Here is a 25,205-nt window from a genome sequence, read left to right as displayed (position 1 = left end):
AGGTCCGACACTTAACAGTCAGTAACACTTAACAGTGTGATTTGGTAACCCCCAACTGGGGATTGCTGTGGTTCAGATCCGCAGCCATAGAATTTAATATTAATTATGTAGTATTGTGGCTTTACAGAGCAGTGGTGAGATGGCACTCGAGTTCTGCATGCAATTTGGGGCATTTCTTTGCAGAACAGGTATATTGGCTTCAGAGAGAATGCAGCATCGATTCATGAGAATGATGCCAAGGATGGCAGGGCTCAACTATTCATTAAAGCTCTATTCATCCAATCTATTTCTCTTTCCGGTGCTGATGTAGTGCATACCTAGCAATTTTCTGTTTTTATTTGGAAATTCCAACATTTGTACTTTTAGTGATAGGATTATTTTGAATGACTGATTGCATGTTTTATGTTCCAAATTTAGGGGAATTAGGAACAATATCTCTTGGAATGCTCCTCGACTGGGATTCAGCTCTAGAGTATTCTTAACCGGTCCTCCATTTTTAACCTGCACCCAACCTAGCGATAAATCTGAAAACACCTTGAGAAATCACCACAAATTGGCCAAAAGGTCTAAGGATCCTGGAGAAGATACAAACGATGCTTTGTATATTGAAATTTTGGAGGCTGTTTGCAATGAATCTATACCTGGGCTGCCTGGAATCTCCAACTTTACCATCTACCTCTACTGTAATCTCCTCAATAGGAGTTTTGATGCAGCTCACCCATCCCCAGATATCAGGGCGACTTGCTCAGATGCTGCCTGGTACCTTTCTGCAGTAGAGGAGGATTTTTACTGGGTTCAGGTTTGCAGCCAGTTTTATGCAACTGAGTTCAACTCCACTGTCTGTACCAATGTCTCGCTGTTGAGCCAGCAGGATCTCAAACAGCCTTGGATTGTACAGCTCTGTGCAAGGTTACATAGCAAGTCTAGGGGTGGGAGTGCTTCCCTCGGTAAATGTGACAGATTGTCTGAGATTTCTAACCTAAATTTGGAAGTTGTCCAAAAATGTATTCTTCCAAATAGCACTGAGTACCTGCAAAGCCTATGTTCCAATGGTACATTCCTGAAGAGTATAGTTGGGAATAAGACCTTGATCCTTCTCCTTTGTAATCAACTTGATGCACTAAAGAAGGAAATAAGCTCTGTGTTTGATGACAATAAGAGTGATGAAGATTACCTCAACAGCCTTTGTTCCAAAGGTTCCTTGTTGAAGAGTATGGGTGGCAACAAGACCTGGATTGATCACGTCTGCACATGGCTGTCCAATAGGTCAGGAGCAAACTCAAGCAAATGTGACATGTTGTTTGATATGCCTGACCCCAATTTGCAAGTTCTTGAGGAATGCATACTCCACCTTGGTGTGGGTTATGTCCAAGGTCTTTGTCTTAATAATACACTTTTGAAGAACTCGAATGAAAATAAGGGCTGGATCCAACCACTCTGCGCACACATGACCAGCGCTCCAAAGCCCCTTAATAAATGCAATGGGCCTGAGATTTTAGACATCACCTTGGAAGAATTGCAGGAATGTATTTTTCAAAATGGGGCAGCTACCCTGTGGAGTCTTTGTTCCAGTGAAACATTGATGAAGAGTGAGGAGCAGGGCAAGGCCTGGATCATTGATGTCTGCAGCCAGCTGGAGGAAGTGAAGAAGGAGCTGGGTTCCATATATGGAAGAAAAACACAATTATGTAATTACAAAACATGGTCATCCACAATGTTCACCAATGCCACCCTCCTGGAGATCTGCAAAGACTGGGATGATGAGGGATTGAAGGAAACTATTTGTTGGAACACAACTCTTTTTCGTTCTGTATTGCAAACGCATCCTTGGGTTCTAAATTATTGCTCAGAGTTTGATAAGCCTCAAGAAGAAAAGTGCTTCCTCCAACATTTACTTGATGTGCTTCCAATACCTTTCAACTTCAACACAACCCAGCTTTGTAGCAATCCAACTGCTTTCGTGATCGAACTCCTTGATCGTTTCAGCCGGTGTGACGATGAGGCCTTTGGTTGGATTTCGAACGCCAATTATATTCTCAGGGTGTTGGAGTTTGTCCTTGATTTTTCTGGCTTGGATCAAAGCGGGAAGGAAGTCCAGGATGAGCTCAGTGAAGCCATTCTTCTTTCAAATTTGTTGGATAACACGTCATTCTGGGCTTCATTCCAACCAAATGCTTCTGTCAGTATTTTACAGACTGTTGACACCTATTTGAAGAAAGAAAAAAACATTGCCCGTAAAAACGATCTTCTTAGCTGCTTCAGTGTAAGTATTTTTAATGAGAGCCCAGGATATATAGCTACCATTGTTTGTCAAGGGAGGCGCTGGAGGCAATTTCAAGAGGAAATTGGATACAATTTTGATTGGGGAGGGGGAAAGATACGTGAGATAGGAAAAATGGGATTAAAAAATGAGATCAGCGAGATGATCATGTTCCTAGGTGAAGAGCCAAGGTTCGTAGTTCTGGACCTGATCAAGAGTGAAAAGAGTAGGAAAGAAAACAGCATAAAACAAGAAGTGATGGTTAGGTGATTCCAGACTTCATGCTTCTTGTGGGACCTTGCTGGGCATGAATTGACTGCTGGGTTTGCTTACAAATACACAGGCGCTGCATTTGATTGCAATTACCTGTCAAGCGCTTTGTGGGGTTTCTCCATTGTTACTGGGCCGAGTTCATATTACATTGAGGTATGGCTCACCTGTAATGAGTATCCAGGATTAATCTTTGGAGTACTGGAATAGTTAGGCAATAGCAAGAGTGTGACTTCAGCATGAGATGGAAATAAATTATATGGCAGGCTGATTCCATCCGTTTTCTCTCTGCAGCCTGTCCTGTGGGATTTATTGCAGACTGAAGATTCCCCAACTCTGAGAGTTCTCTTCCAGGTATTATTGAATGAGGCTTAACGCATGAGCTCTGCCATTTATTTTAAGTTTAATCTTTGTCGGTCTAAATAACGATATTCGCAAACCTGGTCTGTCATCTTAACCTCCTCGTCCACTTTGTGAATATCAAAAGCTGCTCAAATTTTGTGATTCACAAAATGGCTGATTGTAGCTATTACAAGACATGTTGCCGCTTCCCTGACTGAGACCAATTCACTGTACACAGGCCAAGGATTAAGGCTGAGATGCTCCAGGTATATATATTGCTTCAGTTCCAGATGGGAAATGGCCATTAATCAACCAAGCCATTGTGAGCCATACATTTGCCAAGCCATTGTATTTCTGTATGTTTAAGATTGTCTATTAACAACATAAAGTTCACATTGACTCTGTTTTCTCTCCCAGGAGTACTTGCAGATGCCACAGGAAACCTTCAGAAAACTGGTCATGTCTGCAGAAAGTGAGACTGTCAAAAAGTTTCTGTCCCACATGCACAGGACGTGGCATCAAATGCAGGTGGATACAGTTTGTTACAAGCGGTTAGCAAACTCAGAGAGTTGGTGAACTTAACCAGGCCAATTCTATTATACCATTATTTTGAAGGGGTAAAGCAGCAATGATTATAGCTTGTCCCATTCGGAGTGTTGGTAGGCAGTTCAGCTCATAGGAATACTAGTTCAGATGAAGAAGACCCTTTGGCCTATCTGATCTCATGCTTCCAGAATACCCATCTGACTGTCCTCTCATCATCGAATTGAGCTTTTAAAAAATATGTGTGCAGTTTCTTGGCCTCAGTCACCCTTCCTGGCATCCTGGTTCACTTCTTAAACACCCTGTGGGTGAAAGTAAACGTCCTGGTTATCTGTCTTGAGAGGGAGTGGGATCGTAGACAAACCCAGGTCAAAGAAGGAACATTTCTATAATCTCTTATCGTGTCTCAACATCTCAAAGGATGGCACTTGTGATGATGCAGTACTCACCCAACACTGCATTGGAGTGTCAGCCTGAAATCTGAACTCAAGTTTCTGTCAATTAAAATATAACCTCAATCTCGTCCTCACCTGATGCGCGCACACACACACACATACACACACACGTCTACTAGCAGGGAGGAATTGGAGAGCCGCTAAGAGCAGAAATCTAGGCTTCCATTTCTCTTCCTTAACCCAAAGGCACTGAATCCAATTGCAGTAAGCAAGAATATGAAAAAGAGCCGGGAAGTGGCACTGGACACCACTTAAAATATATTATTTAATTACGTATGAAGCACTTTTAGACATTTGGACAATTTAGGTTCTATATCAAATGCAATATTTATTATTTTGGATATAATCTATATTCCACGCATAAGTAATGTTTTTTTTTCTTCGCCTCTCTGCCCCTTTGTTTTCCAGGTTTCCCAGATGGATGAGCCGGCCTTGGAGACGCTCACAGCCTCCTTCCTGCACAAGTTCCCCAAAGTGACTCCTGACCTTTTTGTGGATCTGTCGCAATTCATTCCTTTCATGACCAGCTCCGACATCATGAGCTTCCCGGTGTCTCTGCTGCTGAACAACAGTGTGTGAGTTTGTCAGTGGGAAAGATACGAAAAAGCTCTGCTCCGATTTAAAAGAACGTATCTTCATTTTGGAATGTTTCATCCCCTTAGTCCTCATCATAGAATGTTACAGCACAGACACAGGCCACACAGCCCATCAAGTCTGCACTTGATGGTGGGTTTCTCCACATGAGCCACTTAACTTATATCTCGCTCTCTCCTTCTTGTCCCCCCCACCACCACACACAAACACGCACAAGCTTAAGTATTCTGTATATTCAGTGTATTCTGTGAAGCTCTTTGAGATTTCTCAACAACGTGATAAGGCCCTATATCAAAAGCAAGGATTATTAAATAAATCCTTCTCAAGTGTCAACCTAGTTCGGTTTTAAATGATTTGATGGACTCTACAAATGACTAACTGTATCTTTTCTAGCTTGGCAGCAATTCGGGACCACAGCTCAGAAATGAAACCAACTCAGAAAAAGGCCTTTGCTAAGCGACTGCTCAATGTCAACACGTTCGGAGATGTGAGCTCGTGGCCTCCGTACTTCCTGAGTTCTGTTCAGCCACTGCTGTCCTATCTGCCCTTGTGTCATTTCCAACAACTCACTGCACAGCAGGTGAGGAACATATGTGACAAGGACTGTGAGCGATTCATTCGTAGCTGTACTAGTTCAGCAGGTAGTGACTTTAGTGGGGTGTAGTAGACATGAGAGACATTTTGTGCAGTTTATCTGGAGGATCATTGGCCAGGACACTGGGGGAAAACTCTCTCTCTTTTACAAGAGTGTCAATGGGTATTTAACATCCACTAATGGGTACATAGCACCTTTGGTCAACATCACTAACAACCCAGAGCTCCCCTAGTACTGCACTAAACTATGAGCTAAAATGCAACTTGGGGCTTGAACCCACAACCTACTGACCCAGAGGTGAGAGGGCTATTAACTGAACCAAACTGGCACCAAATTGAATTATATTTGGTTTGCCCCAGGCTTCACAAAAGCTAATTACAAACCCGATGCTGTGAGTAGAGTAATGTTAGTTAACATTAAAGGGAATTTGATGAATCCAGATGTGTTTTCTTTTCCAGCTCATGACAGTGATAGACCAGTTTGGGAATACAAGTCTAGCTCCTTCCCAAGGAAGACATTTGATCCGAACAGTCTTAAGCTCCAAGAGGAACATACCGAGTGATGAGATTACAAGGTAATGACATTCACAAGGAGAGGCTTGTCACTCATGATCATCGAGAGAAGATTCTGATCTTCTTTTACGATCTGCTTAGAATTCACAGTTGTTCACTTTCCACAGTGCTTTCCCCTCTATCCTGGCTTTAATACCGTTTGCATTATATTGTTTCTTAGAAAAAGAAACTGCAATATGTTTATGTTCTTGACCACATTGTTGAGAGTGACCAACGCAAAATGTGTTTGTGTCTGTTAGACATGGAACTCTCTTGATGGCTCAGCAGGTAAATATATTCAAGACTAGAAGAAGTTGAGATTAAGTCTATCCAGTGACCCTCTATTGGAAAATGCCTAAATGTAAGGGCATCAGGTGAGGCAGCCCATAGCACTTGCTTTTACGTATCATATATGAATAGTCACTTTAGTGAGGTGTGACCGATGGCTAATGGAGAACTGAAGGTATACTGTTACATGCACAGGAATAATGCTGATCAACTACTGAGCAGTTTTCCATTTATTTTCCAGACTTGGTCGTCTAATTTGTTTTGCAAACTACGAGCAACTTCACTTCTTCCTTTCAGCCCAGCCTTATTCTGAAATGGTTAGTTCAGCTCTGTTAGATTGCCTCAACAATGGGACCATCAATACGTATGGAGGGGTAAGTTTATTGGCAGTTACAGGGTTTGGGGCTCAATCTTCCCATGAAAAGGCAATCAGGATTTTCTAATTTATTTCAAGACGTACCAAAGCAACAGGACAAGAAACTCTGGATTCAAGGATGTGCAGGGAAAGTTTAGCAAGCATTTATTTACAGAGTAGGTGTGAGATGTTTTGATGTTATAGGCACCATGTAAAATGTAAGAATTATTCTATAATCAACATTCAGATTGGGAGGGTTGTGGAGGCCAGGACACTGGCTTTGTTTAAGAAACCACATGATGAAGTTGTAATAGGAAGGTGGTAGGCTATCCCAAAAGAATAAAATGGACTGAAATGAAATGATCTTCAACTGAAACAATCTTGTGACCGTGAACTAAATTTTTACTAAAAAATAGCTGCAATTCTGCCAGTCTGCCATTAGATGGCTCCAGTGAACGATTAATGGAAGATGCTGAAAATTCTTGGAGATTGAGGCTGGAAGTGAGACAGTGTTCACCGATCAGATGATGAATGTTCTCTTGTGTTGTATCCAGGATTCCGGGAAGTCCTCTCCAGACGTGGGGTGGGGGAAAGAGTTCAAGCCTTGAATGGACTTAGTTATATGGAGAGGGAGGGCAAAGCCCCAGTCATGTGATTGGCCATGTTCCTCCCCCACTCCCCCCACACTTCCCTGCACCGATGTGAATTTAATGTTCCCCTCTCCCTAGGCTGCACATATGTTGGCTGCTCACTTGCGGAGAATAAATGTGAGCGCACTGAATAACTGGAACCTGCTCTCCCTTGGGCCATTGCTTCCTGTACTTGGAGTAAGGTTCCTGAAGGACCTGCCTGAGGGTCCGAGATCCAGGCTAGTCTCGTCGCTGGGCTCAGTGGAGTTTCCTCCCGCACAGGTGAGCCCTGTGCTTTCCACTGTCCTGCACTTGACACAAGGGAGCAGTTAGAGGGCATTAGTCCTCATTTCTTATTCTCCAGGAACAATGAGTAACACCAGGAACTTGGAAGAATTTCCGAGGCTCCTGTTCTTCTTTTCAAGCCTTTTCAGTGGAAATCCAAGTGCAATTTCCTGACGCTCTCCATAAAATTGGATGCCCATTGGGTGACACAAGGATCATTTTTTGCTTATGATGGTCACCTCTCTCCTCAGCACTGGGATGAGGTGGTGGCGAATACTTGTGATTCACCACCTTTTAGAAGAGTGGTGAGGGAAAGGTAATAATGGGATTGCATAGCGCTCTGGGACTCTACCCTGCATGTGGGGCACTATATAAATGCAAGTTGTTGTTGTATGCTGAAAACGTTAGCCAGATCCATATTAAAAGCAGACTTAAAGATCCATATTCGCAAAGATATTTCTTCCAGTCATCAGTATAATGATGGATTTTTCCATTGTTCAAAGGAAATAATGAATTATTAGATCTCTCTGGCACCTTGTCAAGAAGGGTTTGAAACAAATGTCAAATTGACCCACGTCTATTAGGAGAAGCTAAAGAAAAAGCCCACATTGTGGTGCTTCAGGATAGAAGAGTAAAAGGGGAAATTGAATAATGAAAGGGGGGATCTAAACTGTCTCAGACAGCGAGCAAATATACACCTGGGTACAAAGTGTGTGTGAGCACTTGTGTGTGTGGGGGGGGTGTTATATATGGAGCGAAGATTAACTAGTTGAATAGTAATGATTTTTTGTAACTCTAAGCTTGTAAAATTTTATGAGATCCTTACTGAAACTCATTTTGCATTCCTATTCTAAGGCTCGTCAATTTGTGACTGAAATTCTCCGGGGTAACACTGTAAGTGCATCATTCAATGATTTAGATTTTTTTTAAAAACTAACATTTATTTATTTTAAACCAAGGTCCCGTCAGCCTGTTCACAGGGGAGATAAAAGATCTCAGGGCACTATTGGAAAAGAGAAGGGAATTTCTCCTGGTGTACAGCCCAATCATTTTCCAGAAAAGTAATCGCTTACCTCATGGCTTTTTGTGGGACCTCTCTGAATGCAAAATGGCTGCCACATTTGCCTACAAACAAACAATCACTACTTGATATTAATTACTGTAAAGTGCTTTGACGTGGGGAACCGCCATAAAAATGTAAATGGTTTCTTACATAAAATTTGTGGTTTGGATTTGAGCTCCTATCTCTATCTTTAATTTGGTTAAATTACCCCGGGTCGCTGTACAGAGATAAGCAGTAATTGTCAGGAACTCAAGCTATGTTTGGATGTAAACAGCTACTCTGAGGTTGTACCCACCCTTCAGAGAGGCCACGTATCAGGCAAATATTCAGTTGCCACATTGAAATGTTACACCAATAATACAGTAGAACCATACCAGGGAGAGAGTTTAGCTCTGGAACTCCCTCCCTCAATCCCTTCGCCTTGCTCCCTCCCTCCCCCACTTTCAAATCCCGCCTAAAGACCTTCCTTTTTGATTGTGCTTACGGTCACCTCCCATCTCCCTCTCCCCCGGCTCGGGTCAGACTCTGCCACTGTCAAGAGCTCCGGGATGCTAACCCGCAAGAAGGGTGCTATATAAATGCAAGTTGTTGCTGTAAAGGTTGTGCAGTGAACAGGTGGAGGGGGTGGGGAGGAAGGAGCATTGACCAGCTCAAATGCGCAAACTCTCAATGGTTGCGGTGCTAAAACAAACTAGTATTTGTATTTTAGATGAAGGTGGATACCCTTTGTCGACTTGGTTATCTTCTCTCTGGTGTCAGCCCAGATGTCCTGAGAACAATCCCTGGTCCTGTCTTTGCCAGAGCTTGTGCGTGTTTGACACCATACCTCACACACCTGAGTTCTGCTCAGAAGGCTGCTCTCCTGGAGGTTCTCAGGGTAGGAACCATTGTTTCATATTTATACATTTTCTTTCAACACCACTAAGGCCTATAACTTTACCGACCAGCGGATTCTCACAGACAAGATCCCCACTTCACCACTTCAGTGTTTCTACCCTTTCCTGTTAGTGCTGAGAATGACTATTTGTCTCAGTTGCTGATTTCCTCACTTCTGAATCCGAGGATTGAGGTTTAAGCCCCAGTACTGATCTTTGAGCTCATAGCCTATTTCAGAACTGGGGTGAGCACTGTACTTAATGTCTGAGGTTCTGTCTTTTGGATGAGAGCTTAAATTGAGGTCTTGTCTGCTATTTCTTCAGGTGAAAATTGACACGATGATGCAATTGGAAAACAAAATGCAATTCTCCTGGTGTCCTGGCCAACAATTTACCAGATGCAAATAGTCAATCACTTCAGGTCTTGCTTGTGAGACCTTGCTATGAAAGATGAACCTCAATTCTTGTGCTTGACAGTAATAGAAATATAGACATTGTCAACACTTGGTCCATTGTTTCTGTGTCACTGTTACCTGCATTATTACCCTTTATTATTAATCACACTTTCTAAGCTCCAGTGAAGTGCTTTGAGATGTTCTGATGTGATGAGGCACAATAAAAATGCCAGTTCTTTGGGTTGCTGCCTGTCCTGTTTCTCTTTGAGATTGAGGTTTCATAATGAGAGGAACTAATGTTGGGTTCCTCCTCTCAGTGTCTCTGGTTCTCCTTTCAGAGCCTGGGTCAAGATCCTGGGAGATCTCTCATCCATTTCAACTGTCTCAATCCGTTTGTTCCACTGAAAGATCTTTCCTTGGATTTGGAGGTTGTGCTGGGGAACCTCAGTCTCTCCAGGGACTGGAAATGGTCACAGCAACAGGTGAGGACATCTCGTTTTCTGACGTCCCTGTAGTAAGCCCGGCTCCCTCCCTTCCCTCCCATAGGTCAGCCTTCGTTCAACCAAATGTCAATCCTTAATTTATCTCCTTTTATTTCAGGCTCAGTTTATATTCCAAAAGATTGGAAAGACTTCCAACATGACACAAGAGTTCTTTCTGTAAGTTAGACATTCTGCCTGTTTCAAGGAGAGTGGGAGCGTTCATTTGCTTTTCAAATGTAGGAACACAAATCTTGAAGTGCTTTACAAAATATAATGGATTAGAAATGGCAGTGAATGTTGAACCTTAAAAAAGCAACAGCTAATCTGCAATGGATAATTCCCTGGGATAATCCACCTTCCACCCCAACACTACAGATTTACTTTTCTCCTGTTGCCAGAAACTCAGTCCCCTTCCCAGGGAAGACAAAAAAAAAGAGCAAACCAAAATCATGGCCAATTCAGGAAGAAAATATACATAAGAAAAATATAGAAAATAGTGTTCCCTGGACAGGAAATAACCAGCTACATGGGCCAAATGGCCTTTTCTTCCACCACCCACCCTTTCCCTTTATCATATGTCTGTCTGTCAGTGAGTGAGTACCAGTGAGCTTGCGTGTTTCTTGTTTGGTTGCTAATTCACACCTTAAGAGGTCAGACAGTGGTATTCCTGTCTGCTGGCGAGATTTCCTGTGGTGACTGTATTCGCTAACAGCAGTTATTTTGGGGTCTATTTTTGCACGATTTCTTAACTAGATTTTTTTATTTAGGAAATCCAGAGATGCACAATGCTGGCTTGCAACATTCAGTTTCATCGATCCATTCCTATGGAGTTCCTTCGAGAAGGAGTGATTTAGATCCAGTTAACAGAAGGAGATCCATTTGGTTATTTTAATTAAGAAAAACTGCAAAATGAACCCCTGTATATGTTGGGTGTAACAGCCCCTAGCCTTATCAGAGGGATTCTGTATAATTAATCCCTCTATCGAGGATTCTGTGTGAGTAATTGAGCAATGCTGCTGTTTTTGTTGTCAGATCGCTGGGAAACATTGCAGGGGGAGCAGACTGTGAAACCTTGCAGCGATATTCTGCCAACTCCACCTATCCTGATTTTATGGCAATTGTGGGCTTTCTCGGGGAATTGCACGGTGGGATCTGGAAGCCTTTGGTAAGATGAAGGGCTGGAGGAGTGTGACATGGCATTCAGACTGAGATCAAATCCTTCTTATTACGGTGCTCCGCACAGTGCTGTTTAGTTGTACCTATATCTGCACATCGTTTAATACTGACCAAAACCCAGGGCATCTTGGTGTAAGGAGGGAAGATATTCTACAGTCTTGAAGCCTGGGAAGAGCTAGAAGAGGGGAAGGTGTGATTGAGTAATGATTTGGACTGCTCAAGCATGTTAGCAATGAGGACGAGCATGGGGAAGAGGAATTCAGAGCTTGGGAAGAATGAGGCAGGACCTGTCTAGGTTCACACATGAAGAATGGCCACTTGGGAAAAGTAGCAGAGGATAACTGTGGAACCATCTCCCAATGACACTCGGGGCCTTCAGCAGAGGTGAAAATTGAAGGGAATTATTTTATAATGTTCCCAACAGTGTCACCTCTTAGTGTTGCAATGGCCCCTGAAAAGATTCATTATTTGTGAATCCTCTTCCTCCCTCCCTCCCTCCCTCCCGCGCTCTCTTCCTCTCACTTTCCTTTCTCTACCCCTCTCTCCCAGTGACGAGCTGGAATCTCTGATTTTCAGCTCAAATGTATCCTGGAGGAAGTTTTACAAAGGCCGAACTTCTCCGATGATAATGTGCTTCTGCTGATGCCAGAACTTGCAGTCGACTTACCGTGAGTGCAATTGTTTCCACATTCCTATACTCCAATCAAAGTTGGGAAATAGTTTCATGGTTGGCGAGGGGGAGGAGTAGAATTTAAACGCTTCATATACCACGCAAATCAGCAGTACAATAAGGGGGAAATTGTAACTGTGCTCTGGCAGAGGAGATTAAATAATATTTTATTATTGAGATGAATCAAAAATAATAGTTAGGTGATTCCAATAAATTGCCACAAGAGGGCAACACTTTACTTGACTGAACTGAGCCTGGCACACACAAAGTCTGTGAACTTTTGCCGCAGTTATGTGGCACCCATTCCACTATTCATATCCAGCTGATGAAAATTCTGTACTATATATATGCGTAGTCGCCCATCCATTGGATTTCTCGGCGGTTGGAGTCTGACTGCAGCTCATGCAGACCCAAACATTGAAAGCAACCAGGTTGAATTTAAAAGTCTCCTGGTTTGACCTTAAGGTTTCAATGAGCCAAATGAAAATGACACTGAGGTCAACTGTAGCCTCTATTACCCTACTGGCCGAGACCAGACAGCTCAGCACAGTCCAGGATCAAACTAGTGAACTTCCTGGCTTCGAGGTATCTCGAAGACGTGATAAGGCGCTATGTCAAATGCAAGGATTACTATTATATATGGCTCAATGAAGTCAGAAATATAAATTGTAAATATTGAATCCTGTTAAAAATAATGATAATAATCCTTGCATTTGATATAGTGCCTCATCATGTCTTCTAAATGTCTCAAAGCACTTCGCAGAATAAAGTAAATTGACTGTATGTTTTCTAGGCGAAATGCAGCAGCCAATCGAGCACAGCAGTGTCCCACAAACAGTTGTGGATTAAGTGAACAAATTATTATTTTTTTAAGGGATTATTATCCCTGGAAAAGCAATTCGCCAATCGACTAACAACCGGGTTCCTACCTACTGCTAGGTAAACAGACGCGTGTGGGGTAAGCAAACGTGCCCAACATTTCACCCTGCTCAAGAATTAAACCCAGGTTGTCTTACTTGCGAGGCGAGTGCTCTAACCGCTCAGTTACAGGACTCCAACATCAGATAGTAACCAGATGGGTATCATAACAATAGCGGGAAGTACAGGCAGAGATAACGGTTGATATGTTGCACATCTGTTACGTGCAGAGGGTCACTATTTGTAAATCCACTGAATCCTGTTACATTGCTGAGCCTGTTGTTGTACCAGGCTGAAAGTGGAGCTAGCCAGGGCACACCTCATTGAAATGCTTTTCTTCTTCTCTTCAGATTGAAGATCCTTGAGAACCTTTCGAATGAGTCGATGAGATCGATCCTTGATCACCTGACAAAACACCCTGAGCGTTTCTTACGGCTTCCTTCCTACAAACGCACCATCCTGGCGGAGAAGGTGCTTCAGCTCCTGGCAAGTGCAGGTTTCCCGGCACCAGTCAGTCCATCTGTCAACCTTCACGGCTCAGAGAAAATTAAGGATATTGAGTGTGGGTTTGAGGGAAAATCAGAAACACTGATGGCTACGTGTATCCCTGGGCTAACTGCTACTTAAAGTCACCCAAAGTGGCCGGCTGACCACCGAGAGAATTGCATTGATTAATAACTGGAGGTGTCAATGATGGTATTTTGTGTTCAGTCCTTCAAATTGAGGGGTCCTGCACTGCGGGAAGTACGGAATTCTTATGGAGCCCGGGGTGGGGATGGTCGCGGTGGGGGGAAGGGAATGAGATACGATGCTATGGAATATTTTGAACCCTAAAGTGAGCCCAATATTGGTGTGGATGACAACACATGTACCTGATCCTCTGTTACTGAGAAGCCCAGGTGAGGAGCTGCAGGAAGAGAAGATGAGATAAATGAAGTCACAATTACCAAAACGTATCTGGTTTGTGACAATTGCAATTTAAACCCCACTGAAGAGGTTTTTTAAAAAAATCTTCAATAAAACCAGGGACTAAATAACAAGTCTTCTCATTTGTCAACAGGGTGTGGCATCAGTGGGTGAAGTTTCAGGAGAGGTCCTGGACAACATGGGACCAATCCTTACCTATGTGGATGAGGAGACCATCAAACAGATAAACCAGCCAGAATTCCTGCTTCGACTGGACGATATCAAGCGTTACTGTATCCCCGAAGAGAACAGGAATTCCTTTGGCAGGATGCTGATCGAGACCAACGTGCTGGGGTACGAGAAAAATAAACTGGATAAAAACTGAAGCCAGAGTTGGTTAATCAAGGCTTCTTTCTCTACACTCTCCTTCACCTCTCCATCTCTTGCTGGGGTAGAGTTCCACTGGTGCTTTCGCGATGTGAAAGGTGCTATAATATAAATTATAATATATTTGTTGTTATTGTTGCTGACCTTTAGATACCTCACCCAAGTAAATGGGAACTTGTATGCAGACACAAATAGTTAAATCACACTCTCTTTTGAGTTTATTCTATATCGGGACCTAATTTGCAATATTGGGAAAAAGAAATGTGTTGCGTTAATTGCATCTCTCAAATAGTGAAGTTCATTTTCCCCAACTGTGAACCTGGACAGTCGGTGGCTCTGGGGGAGGTGTGATTCCTCACGACTGATCTGAGATTTCTGGCCTTAACCACAGACATTTACAGAGCCTAACCACTCGGAGCAGACACGCAGTGTTTAGAGTTCATTGCTCATGGGGATAACTGCAGTTTATTAAATGCGTTCCCTTACTTGCAGGGATGCTTCATTCTGGACCCTGCAGCAGGTGGAACATGTGGACAGACTTGTGTTTATGCTCCCAGCGCAAAGCATCCACCAAATACCAAAGGTAAGCATAGGATTTTGTACTCAGTCTCAGATGAAGGAAGTTAGTGCTGGGGAACTGAATACTATTCCCAATCTCAGTAGCCAATGCTCCCAGGTCAATGCAGCCCAGGTTGGATACAGGGTAAAGCTCCCATTAAAATTGCTATGATGTGAGTGGAGGGATTTTATTCAGGATTATGTTAAGTAATGGTATTCCCATTTTTATTTCCATCCCTGTTAGGATGTGCTGACCTTGGAAACGGTGGAGATGGTTTTGCGTAGCCAGGGTGAGTGGGACAGGAGTGACATTGGCAGCTTGTGTCAGAGCCAACAGAGCAGCCAAGCACGGACTGTCCTCCTCAGCAAGAAACAGAGCCTGGCATCGAAGGCAGTGAAGAGCATCGTGAAGGGGAGGAGAGGTGAGGGAGGGAGGTGGAGAGGAACAAAAACAAAGCAACAACAAAATTACAATTGTGTAGCGCCTTTCACGTCGGGAGGACGTCCCAAGGCGCTGGACAGACAGACTTATGGACCCGAGCTGAGGGTCGGTGTGGGGGAGGGTGGAGGGCAGGGGGAGAAGCAGGGAGATCGAAAGCACAGTCGAAGAGGAGGATCTTGAGATGGGTCTTGAAGGTGGTGAGGGAGGGGGTGAGGTGGAGGGACTGTGGGATGGAGTTCCAGAGGGTGGGGACAGAGAGGCAGAAGGCCCGCTTACCAATAGTGGGGCGAGCGAGGCGGGGGATATGCAGCATGCTGAGCGGAGGGAGCGAGCAGGATGGTTAGGAGGTGGCAGAAGTAGAGGGGAGCAAGACCATGAAGGACTTTGAAGGTGAGGACTGGAATCTTAAACTGTATCCTCTGTGTGATGGGAAGCCAGTAGAGTTGGGCGAGGATGGTGGTAATAGTGTTGTGCCTTGTGCAGGAGAGGACATGGGCTGCAGAGTTCTGGATGATCTGAGGCCTGTGGAGGAAGGAGTTGGGGAGGCCGACAAGCAAACGTATTGCATAGTTGAGCCTTGATGTAATGAAAGCATGTATGAGGGTTTTGGTGGCCTGTGGTGAGGCTGTGGTGGAGCCGGGCGATGTTGCGGAGATGGGGCAAGGCAGAGCGGGTCAGGGCGCTGATGTGGGGTTGAAAGGATAGTTGAGGGTCAAACAATACCCCAAGGTTCCGGACTGGTCTAGCACGGTGGAGTGTGCATCCATGGGTGGTGATGGTGTCAGCGCCTGAGGTGAGGAGGCACTGACGGGAGGCAATCAGGAGAGCCTCGGTCTTGTTGACGACAACAACAACTTGGATTTATATAGAGCCCTCCACGCCGGACGGCGTCTCAGAGCGCTTTCAACTGAAGAAAGGAACGAGGCAAGGCAGGCGAGGAGAGCTCGATTCAGGGCCTAAAATTCACAAAACTGCCCACCTCAGGGACACAAAATAGTGTCTCGAAGTGGAGCAATCCACTGACCTGGAGACAGCACCACCTGCCATTGTGCGATCAAAAACAGAGTGCGCTTAAAGGAGACTGCAAATCTTACCCAACTAACTAAATTGAGTGAAGTTGAATTAGTTCCAATTAAACATTCATTATATATTTGAAAGGTACATTTTCTCTGGTTATCTGGTGCCACATTGGGATGGTCTAGAGGGTAGCCCTGTAGACTGGATTACTGGTCTGGTTCATCTAGATTACTGGTCACAGGTTCAAGAGAGTGTCTCAGGAATGACCTGTTCTCTTCTCTGCATTAGGTTATTTTTCTGCTGTTGGAAAACTAGTATTTTCCTGAATTTGTTTCTGCTCCTGATCGGAATCCATTGATTCCTGCAGGTGTGTGGGATGTCCGGGGAGGACTGGATCAGGCTTGGCTGTGATCCTCCCCGCAGCTGAACAGCTTGCTGATTAGCTGGGTTAGGCTCACACAGTGTGGGACAGAACCGGGATAACTTGAGGAGATGTGGGATGGCAGGAGGAAAATGATACATATCTAAAGGAATGGGTCTCTCACTATTGCAGAGCCTGTTCCGAAATGTGTTGACATCAAGGTGACGTTTCCTGCTGCTTGGAGCAGCGGCCAACTTGCGGCGATGGATGAGAACGAATTCACAGATTGCTTAGAAATTGTGACCTGGGACAAAGACCTTTCTGTGGAGCATCTTAAAGTTGTGCTCAGCAGAGCCAAGCAGGTGAGTGATACTGTGAGACCAGGGGTGTCCTGGTGAAGAGCCAGTATTCTGCAGGAAGAAAAAAACTTGCATTTTTCTTGTAAGTGCCTTGTCAGCACGTCACAAGTATTCACTGTTTTTTGAAGGCAAATAGGACAGCCATTTACCGCATAAACAGCCACGGGATAAATGAGGGATTAACCAGGCCAGACCACTTAGAGAGACTTGCTTCTTGGAATCATAGAATCTTGCAGCACAGAAGGAGGCCATTTGGTCCATCGTGCCTGTGCTGGCTCTTTGAAAGATCTATCTAACTACTCTCATCCCCCACTCATGCAAATTTTTCTTCTTCAAGTACTTATCCAATTCCCTTTTGAAAGCTAAAAGTTTCTTTTCCAAGAGTTTGACATGAATTTCAGTGTCCACCTGCAATCAGGCCAGGCCATGTGTGTAGATCTTAGGTGAGTATGGGCTTGGGCTCTCATTTTCTCCTGTGGTCGAATAATCTTTTGACATTTAGTGTCGAGGCTCCCCTTTAAATAAAGGCAGCATGGATGAGATACAGGGAGCTCTTGAGAAACCGTACTCCAATGAAGAACTTGTATCTTTCGGAGATAATTGTCGGAGAATTAAAGGCTACATTTCCAACATTGTCAGCACAATCTGGGGTAAAGGTTGTGATGTTAAATGGCATATTATGAGCAGTGTTATGAGTCCTCGCTCTATGTTATGCACAAAATAAAGGGAAGAATGCAATGATGATTATTTATTAATGAAATCGACACAAAGGTAGTATTTAAATAAAATGTAGTTCAACATTGAAAATATCAACAATCTGCTTTCATGTGGAGTACAAATATTTACTTTTTCTAAATAACAGGAAAGTTTAATTTGGTTAAATTACCCCATGTCACTGTACAGAGATAAGCAGTAATTGTCAGGAACTCAAGCTATGTTTGGATGTAAACAGCTATTCTGAGGTTGTATCCACCCTTCAGTGAGGCCACGTATCAGGCAAATATTCAGCCACCTCAGCTGCCATATTGAAATGTTACACCAATAATACAGTAGAACCCTAAGGTTCTACTGAGAGAAAGTTTAGCTCTGGAACTCCCTCCCTCAATCCCTCCGCCTTGCCCCCTCCCTCCCCCACTTTCAAATCCCACCTAAAGATCTTCCTTTTTGATTGTGCTTACGGTCACCTCCCACCGCCCTCTCCCCCTGGCTCGGGTCAGACTCTGCCACTGTTAAGGGCTTCTGGATGATGATACCCCGTGTGAAGGGTGCTATATAAATGCAAGTTGTTGTTGTTGCACCACTAGTCCAGGCCCATAAAATATCAGTCAGCCTTATAACTGGACACAATTGCCTGGTGAGATTGGCTTTCTGTGTGCAGGTGTATGGCCCAGTGAAGACTATGGAACCCTGGCATATCCTGGCGTTGGGACGAGCTGTCACCCAGCTGAGTGATAAAGATCTGCAGGATCTGGATCTGTCTGACCTGGGAATTCTGTCATTCCTGGGAGAAATGGAGGAGTGGAACACGAAGCAGGTACTGAACAACGCAGGGGCCTTTGGGGTGATTTTAATCCAGACTTCTCCCCCAAAGACACTGACTCCTTCCGACTGAAAGGTGCTATATAAATGTAATTTGTTGTGGTTGTTGACTCATGCTGGGGAATATTTCTGTGGCTGCCCTCTGCTACCTCATCTAAGTGGCCATATATCACACCCGAGTCTCCGCAGTACGTGTCGGCAGCCGAGCGGAATTACAGCCAAGCCCGATTCTGTCCTCACCTGAAGCCCACACATACCCACAACCCAGGGAGAGGGAGGAAAAGCAGGAGAAGGAACCCAGCCTGTTTATTATCCTTACCTGTCTGCTCAGGGAAGGGTAGCTCAGTAATTAAATGCATATCAAACTAGGACCTTCCTGATCTGGACCAGCTCAGTACCACAACAAGTGTTGCATTTTGCTCATCGAATCATTCAGTGTTACTGTGGTTGCTGAGGATGGTTTTATCGCTGCTAACAGCTGCTCCTCTCTGATGCTTGCTGGCACTTTTCCTGTGTGTGTTTCAGAGGAAATCTGCAATTACCAGTGTCTTACGATGGAGCCAGCGTTCTGTATCCGACCTGGATTCCACCACACTGACAGCGCTGGGACATCTTATCTGTGGAATGACTCCAACAGAGATCAAGATGGTCAACCCAGAGGGGTTTAGGTCAGAGGACTTTAAACTGCATGTACATACATATACGTACACACATATACATACATATTATGCACATGCATGTATAACCCATGCGTATTGTAAGAGATTCGGATGAAGACGACCAATATGGTTGTGTAATAATCCAAGCTTTGTTAAGTAATACAAATAGCCTAACTTATTCTTAAAACGGATGATAGATACAGTAGAATCAATATCGGTTCCACTGGGAAGTGTGCTGACCCTCCAAGACAACTCCAACAATTCCAAAGTTACATCCTTCTTTTATGTGTTTCTAACTCCACCTTCCCTTGTCACAGAGATAGCTCCCAACCTTCGCAGGCTGTTAGCAATCTTTGAGCAGGCTCTTTAATAACTGATAAGAAGAAAGAGATTTGAACAGTTAATTGGGAGGATTCCTGTTTCTTAATCTTGAGCTAATCAGATGTCTAGGAGTGCGCTTCTCTCTCTGAGTCCTTGTTTTCACATCTGTGCTCAAGGACATGATTACTCAATTCTTAGATGGGAGTTTGACAATGGGACCCAGGGACCAAATGAGGGAAAGATATCAGAACCTGACCTCAGCCAGGGTCAAGCCAATATATCTTTACCTTTGGTAACTCTAATTGGCACGTGTAACCTCTCAAGGACCCTTCAAAACACACTGCCTTGTCTGTGCCCTAATAACTAAGGAATGCTATACTAAACAGATTATAAGTTATATTTTAAAAATAAATTAAGTAAAAAAAACACCTTAAAAACAGTAAGCACCATAAATATAATCTTAAAGTATATAGACACTTGAAAACACGTGCCCAGATGTGTGCGATGACATATGCTCACATGTGTGCAGACATAATGCTGGTACAAGAGATATGCACACTCCACACTTGAATCCAGTTTGTAAGAAAAATCTTACTCTACTAAATGGGCGTGATCTGATTCCCAGTGAGGCGGTGCTGTTTGTGGGGAAGCTGAGACTCAGATGCTCGGAGGCACAGCTGCAGGCTCTGGCCACACTGACCGCCCAGCCCCAGGCCTTTGGACTCATCAGCGAATGGGGGCCTGAAATCTTCACTGAAATTGGCTCCATCTCAGGTAATGATTGATCCTCCTCTCTGACACTGTCGGTTTGGGTTTAAACTCGGAGGCTTTTTGTTCAATTGGAAAAGTAAATCGGAGGTCATTCCCTCTGAACCAGCTCCTTTCTCTAGATATGGACTGAGAACTAACAATTAATAAATCTTGTGCCTCCTATTATCTTCTTTCTATTATGCTTATTATTTTCAGACAGATTTGCAGTGAAGAAAGGATTAATTTACTCCAAACCTCTTTAAGGTTTTTATTATTATATTATTCTGAGCCCTCTAGACCAGGAGTCCATTGCTGTGGGCTGTGTTCATCTCCTTTTTTTGGAAAGCTTTTTGTGAATTTGGCCCTGTTTTGACTACAAATAACTGCAGCGCAACTCGTAATGCTCCAGGATATGGAGCCCATCTGAGCAGGTATAAGGAAGCAATGAAAAGACCTTTGGTGTTGGGCATAAGATGGGAAATTTGAGGAAAATCATTGTGTCAACTTTAAAAGGCAAATTGCATGAAGGGAGAGGTGCTGGGCCTGAGATCAGCCTGGCCTTTACAGCGAGGTGTCTGAACTCAGGATTTCTGTCTGGAAGCCGTTCAATGCTGTCTTTTCATCCTCAGCGGGTTTACCGGACATCGTACTGTCCTCACTGGTCAAACCGCAGATAGAGGGACTCTCAGCCACAGCCATCTCCCTGATGGGACCAAACAAATTCGCAGTAAGTAACCTGGCCTATCACTACCAAACCCCTCTACCCCCGTTTAGCAGTACATCTTTCCTTGTGGTGGGTGTGGAGAATTGAGGACAGATCCTAATATTCCACATCTCCTCCTGGCAGGTTGTTTTCAGTCCAGGTCAGTTGTCCTGTTTCACCAGTGACCAGGCAGCTGCTGTGACCCTGGAGCAGTACGATCAGCTGGATACAGAGCAGAGACAGGCCATCAATGCTGCACAGTATGAAGGGGATGGTACCCAGGAATCCCGAGGTTTGTCACTGTTACTGCAAACCTAAGACTCTGGCATTGTTTCATTTCATTGGATATCTCTTGGTAGAGTCCCTTATTGCTAGAGAGTCAACTGAAAGCCTCACGATGTGACTTGAACTCATGGGGCAAAACTGTGGAGGAGTGGGGGGGAGGAAGAGGGAGGAGGACATGAAGATGTAATCTCCCATTTACGGATTTACGGCAATGGGCAGTTTGTTGATTCAGGCTTGTGCCAGCAGATGTGGACATGGTCTCTCTAACTACAGTAGAATCCCTTTATAAGGCTGTGGTTTTGGTCCATAAAATCCCAATTTGCCTTATAATAGGGCACAATTGCCAGCTTCCCAAGCTGAATTTGGCCGACGTCTAGTTGACAGAGTCGTTTGAATCGAGCTAGAATGCAAGCCAGCATTACACAAAAGTAACTGCATCTCCTTTCATTTGCAGGCAGAAATAATACTGCATCCACGTCAGTCAAACACCTCGTCCTCTTTCTGTGCTTGTTTGTTGCTTCCTGGAAACTGTGAATTCAAGTTCGCCTTCTAAGTCTGTGGTTTTGATTCTGAATTGTTTGTATTTAAGAATGATTCCAATAAGAATCGTGTTTTGAAACGACTTTGTCTCTGTGGCTGTTTCGTGTGTGAGTCTGAGTGTTCCGAAGTACTCTGAGGAGTGACCTCACATGAAGGGCGCTATGTAAATGCAAGTTGTTGTTGTTGTTGAGACCTGCCAGTGAGGGTGAGGAAACTAACCTACTGGGTGGAGAGTATTGCAGTGGAGCCTGCTCCTCTCCCGCCACCCCCCTCCACCCCCACCAACCTTCTTTGTTTCCGTGTTTCCATTCCTGCCAACAAACTACTTTGACGAGTTTGAAATCGACGAGAAAGAGGCTCAGGAATCGGGCGGGGGGGTTGGTCTCGGGAAGGGGTCTGAGGCCTGAGCTGTGATCTAAGTGGGACTAGATTGAAGGGTGGGATCTGCTCATTCGATAGTGAACGATATCTGAGGTGAAAGCAACACTCTCTGAGCTACCAGAACTGACAGAAGATGACAAGCAAATACTATGTTAATGAAAGAGGCCAGAGCCTGAATGCTTCTCAGGATTGAATAAAAATAGCCACGTGGCTTGGATTTTCTTGTTTTATATAAAAGGCAAAGAAAACGTCTTGACCTAACCTCCCTCTCTGAAAGTCTCATTCCCAGATAACGAGAAGAGTAAGAAAATGACAAAAGTTGATGAATGAATTTTAAACTTGATTAACAAATGACTGATGTTTGGGTTTCTGTGGCTGCTACTTTAATTTTCACATCGCCACAAACGTTGGGAAAATGGGAAAAACCTTCGATTTCGGTGGAGGTTTGAATTAGGAATCCTGATAGTAGTTCTTGCCAGGTTTTCACTCCAATCTCCACTTCCTCTCCTGAAGATGCTGACTGGTGCTAGCTCAGGTAACTGGCATGAACCCACATTGAGATGGACTTTGACTTTGATTAACTGTCACAATTGAAAGTGCTAAAAGAGATTACTCTGTGAGTTGTCAACCCATTCATTTAAAGGGTTGGTCTGAAGATATAGGATAAGGACAGGGCATTTAATCTCTGGGACCTGGGTTGGACTCCAACCCTAGATTGATGGGATGAAAGTCTCCTCCGCTCTTTGGCGATAAGCATTTTAGATCAAGTTTATAATAATCCTTGCATTCCATATAGCAGCTTTCACTTGGGGAGGACGTCTCAAAAAGCTTCAAGGTATATACTAACTGTGCGTTTTGTAGGCGAAGGTGGTAGCACTGAGCACACCAATGACAAATAAACAGCCATGAAGTGAATGATCAATTTATTTAGGAAAATTCATCTCAAGCCAACTGCTTGGCACTGGGCTAACAATACAAAACCACTCCTAATTCACGCTGAATTGACCCCCCACCACCCCTCATGCCTGATCCTAGCTCGAGTGAATCCTGGCCTGGGTGAGTTCATCAGTGCACAAGTTGAGACCACCAAAATCCAGCGTTACAGGGCTCAGTGGAGATGCTCTCAAGCGATAGCTCAGGAGGATGTCACTACAGCAAAGTGGTACCAGCTCAGCATGGGCAGGAGGTGATAGAAGTAAACATTTACAGTCTTTTGTTGACTGTATTTGAAGGAATTCTGAGCAGTTTGTGAAACTCTCTGAGAATTTAGTCCCCTGTGCGGGTGGGGCGTCTATGGATCAGGAGCAGCGTTTCCTGTGGGACTTTGGGTCTTTCTGGCAGAGATGGAGCACAATTGCGAGAGAAACTCTCTGAGCTTTTGTTTTCGTTTAGATTTCAGCCCGCTGCTCGCACCCTGGGAGTTTAACACTCACCGGTACTGAGACAGGAGGAGAGGCTCAAATAACTGAGTCTGGTTTACTGGAATAAAGAAGGTTAAGAGGGGGATCCCATCAAGATCTTCAAAATTGTGAAAGGCTTTGAGAGGATGAATGATGAAACATTAATCCCGCTGGTTGGTGAATTGGTAGCAAGGGGGTATAAGGCCTGGAAGCTTGCTGGAAGAGTTGAGGGGGAGTTTGAAGCAGAAAAATAGAAAAAGGTGGGGTGGGGTGTGGAAGAGCAATGAGTTGGGTTTAGAGTTAGATAGCTCCAGTGGAAGAGCTGCCACAAGCACAGCTTCTGTGCCAGCTGATCCAGAACGTTATTGCAATCGATATTTTCATTATTATTCTATTACATTCTGCAAGAGATTTTGTCTGATCACAGATGAGTTTGTTACAGTTGGCCTCAGAGCCCCTGGGGTAGGAAGAGTAAAAATTATCCAGGATTCCCGATTCTGGTTACAGAGGGTGATGGTCCCAAGCTCAGATATATCCTCACCCAGCATTCATCCACATCCACAATCCTCTTCCCTCGCACACTTTGGTGCTCCCAAGCCTGGGCTCTTGTTAATCTGTGCCTCATACTTTCTGGAATTAGGTAAGCAGGATGAGTCTCCCCAGGAAGAGCCTGCGCATTCCATTCCAACAATCTATCTCTGGAATTCCCACGTGCAGGTGGGATGCATGGAAGTCTCAGTTTGGTTTGGATACTCTTACGCACGGTGATGAGTTTCCACACATGTCAGACACCCGGCTAACAAAAAAAAAACACAATCCCCTTTTCTCCCATTCTCTGAGCTTAGGTCCCAACTCAGGTGTGGGATAGTGACCAAGCCAGGAGTCAGTGTAGTTCTGTGTTCCTTACTTTATTTCTCTCTCTTCCCCACCAAACTCTCTCTCTCGTCCCCTGCTCTCTGAAAATTTCTCTCTTTCTCTCCCCTTCCTCTCGCACTGCTTTTGATTGCTCAGTTATCCTGAGAGTGCTGTAAGATTGCAGGGAAGGAACTGGGTTGGTCTGATAAAGGAAGAGTGGGACAGAAACAGGAAGCTCTGCTTCCTTTTGCCTGGTGGAAAGGAATCTAACCCAGAGGCAGTGAGTGAGTGAAAGGACCACCAGCACCTCCAGGCACACGCCCAGAGCAGTCTCAACGCGCTGCCAGTGCTGGGGAAACAGCCTCTGGTGGTGTCACAGCAACTCAAATAACGGACAAAGAAAAAAACAAACAGGACTATTTGAGGGAAAAGTATATTCTTATAGGAGGGAAACCTCATTTTCTGCTGGTTGAGTTGACACGGAAGCGGTGAGTACAGTGTTAATAGTGTATCCTTTTCATGAGCTGCTTATACAGTACATTGTAAACATGGTCATTTTCTACTAACTCTTCAAAAGGGACGCTGAGATAGACGCTCAGAAGAAGACAGGTGAACAGACAGTTCAGAATTAATTACTTTACACAGAGAGCGGTGACTGTAGGGAATGGACTCGTCATGGAAGCAGGTGTCAGCAAGTGCAAGAGAGAATTCTACTTCTGTGACCTATTAACACCATAAAAACCCGTCCACTGCCTCTGCTCCTCAGCCTGCTTCATGACCTTGCCCTGCCCCACCAGAAGTGTGAAGTCCAGCCTTCAGCTTTTCTGCCCCCACCCTGTCTAACTCCATCCTGGAATCCCTCCAAGACGCCCCCTCTCTTGCCTCCTTGAAGGCTCGTCTCAAGACCTTCTTCTTTGGCACTCTCCCGTCCACCCCCTACCCTCCACCCCTCTTGATTTGAACCCCCAGCTTAGGTGCGAATCCTTAACTGTCCAA

The sequence above is a fragment of the Callorhinchus milii genome, unplaced genomic scaffold, assembly GCF_018977255.1.
Source record: "Callorhinchus milii isolate IMCB2004 unplaced genomic scaffold, IMCB_Cmil_1.0 Scaffold22, whole genome shotgun sequence".
NCBI classification, from domain to species: Eukaryota; Metazoa; Chordata; class Chondrichthyes; order Chimaeriformes; family Callorhinchidae; genus Callorhinchus; species Callorhinchus milii.
Note: the sequence above shows the minus strand (reverse complement) of the source record.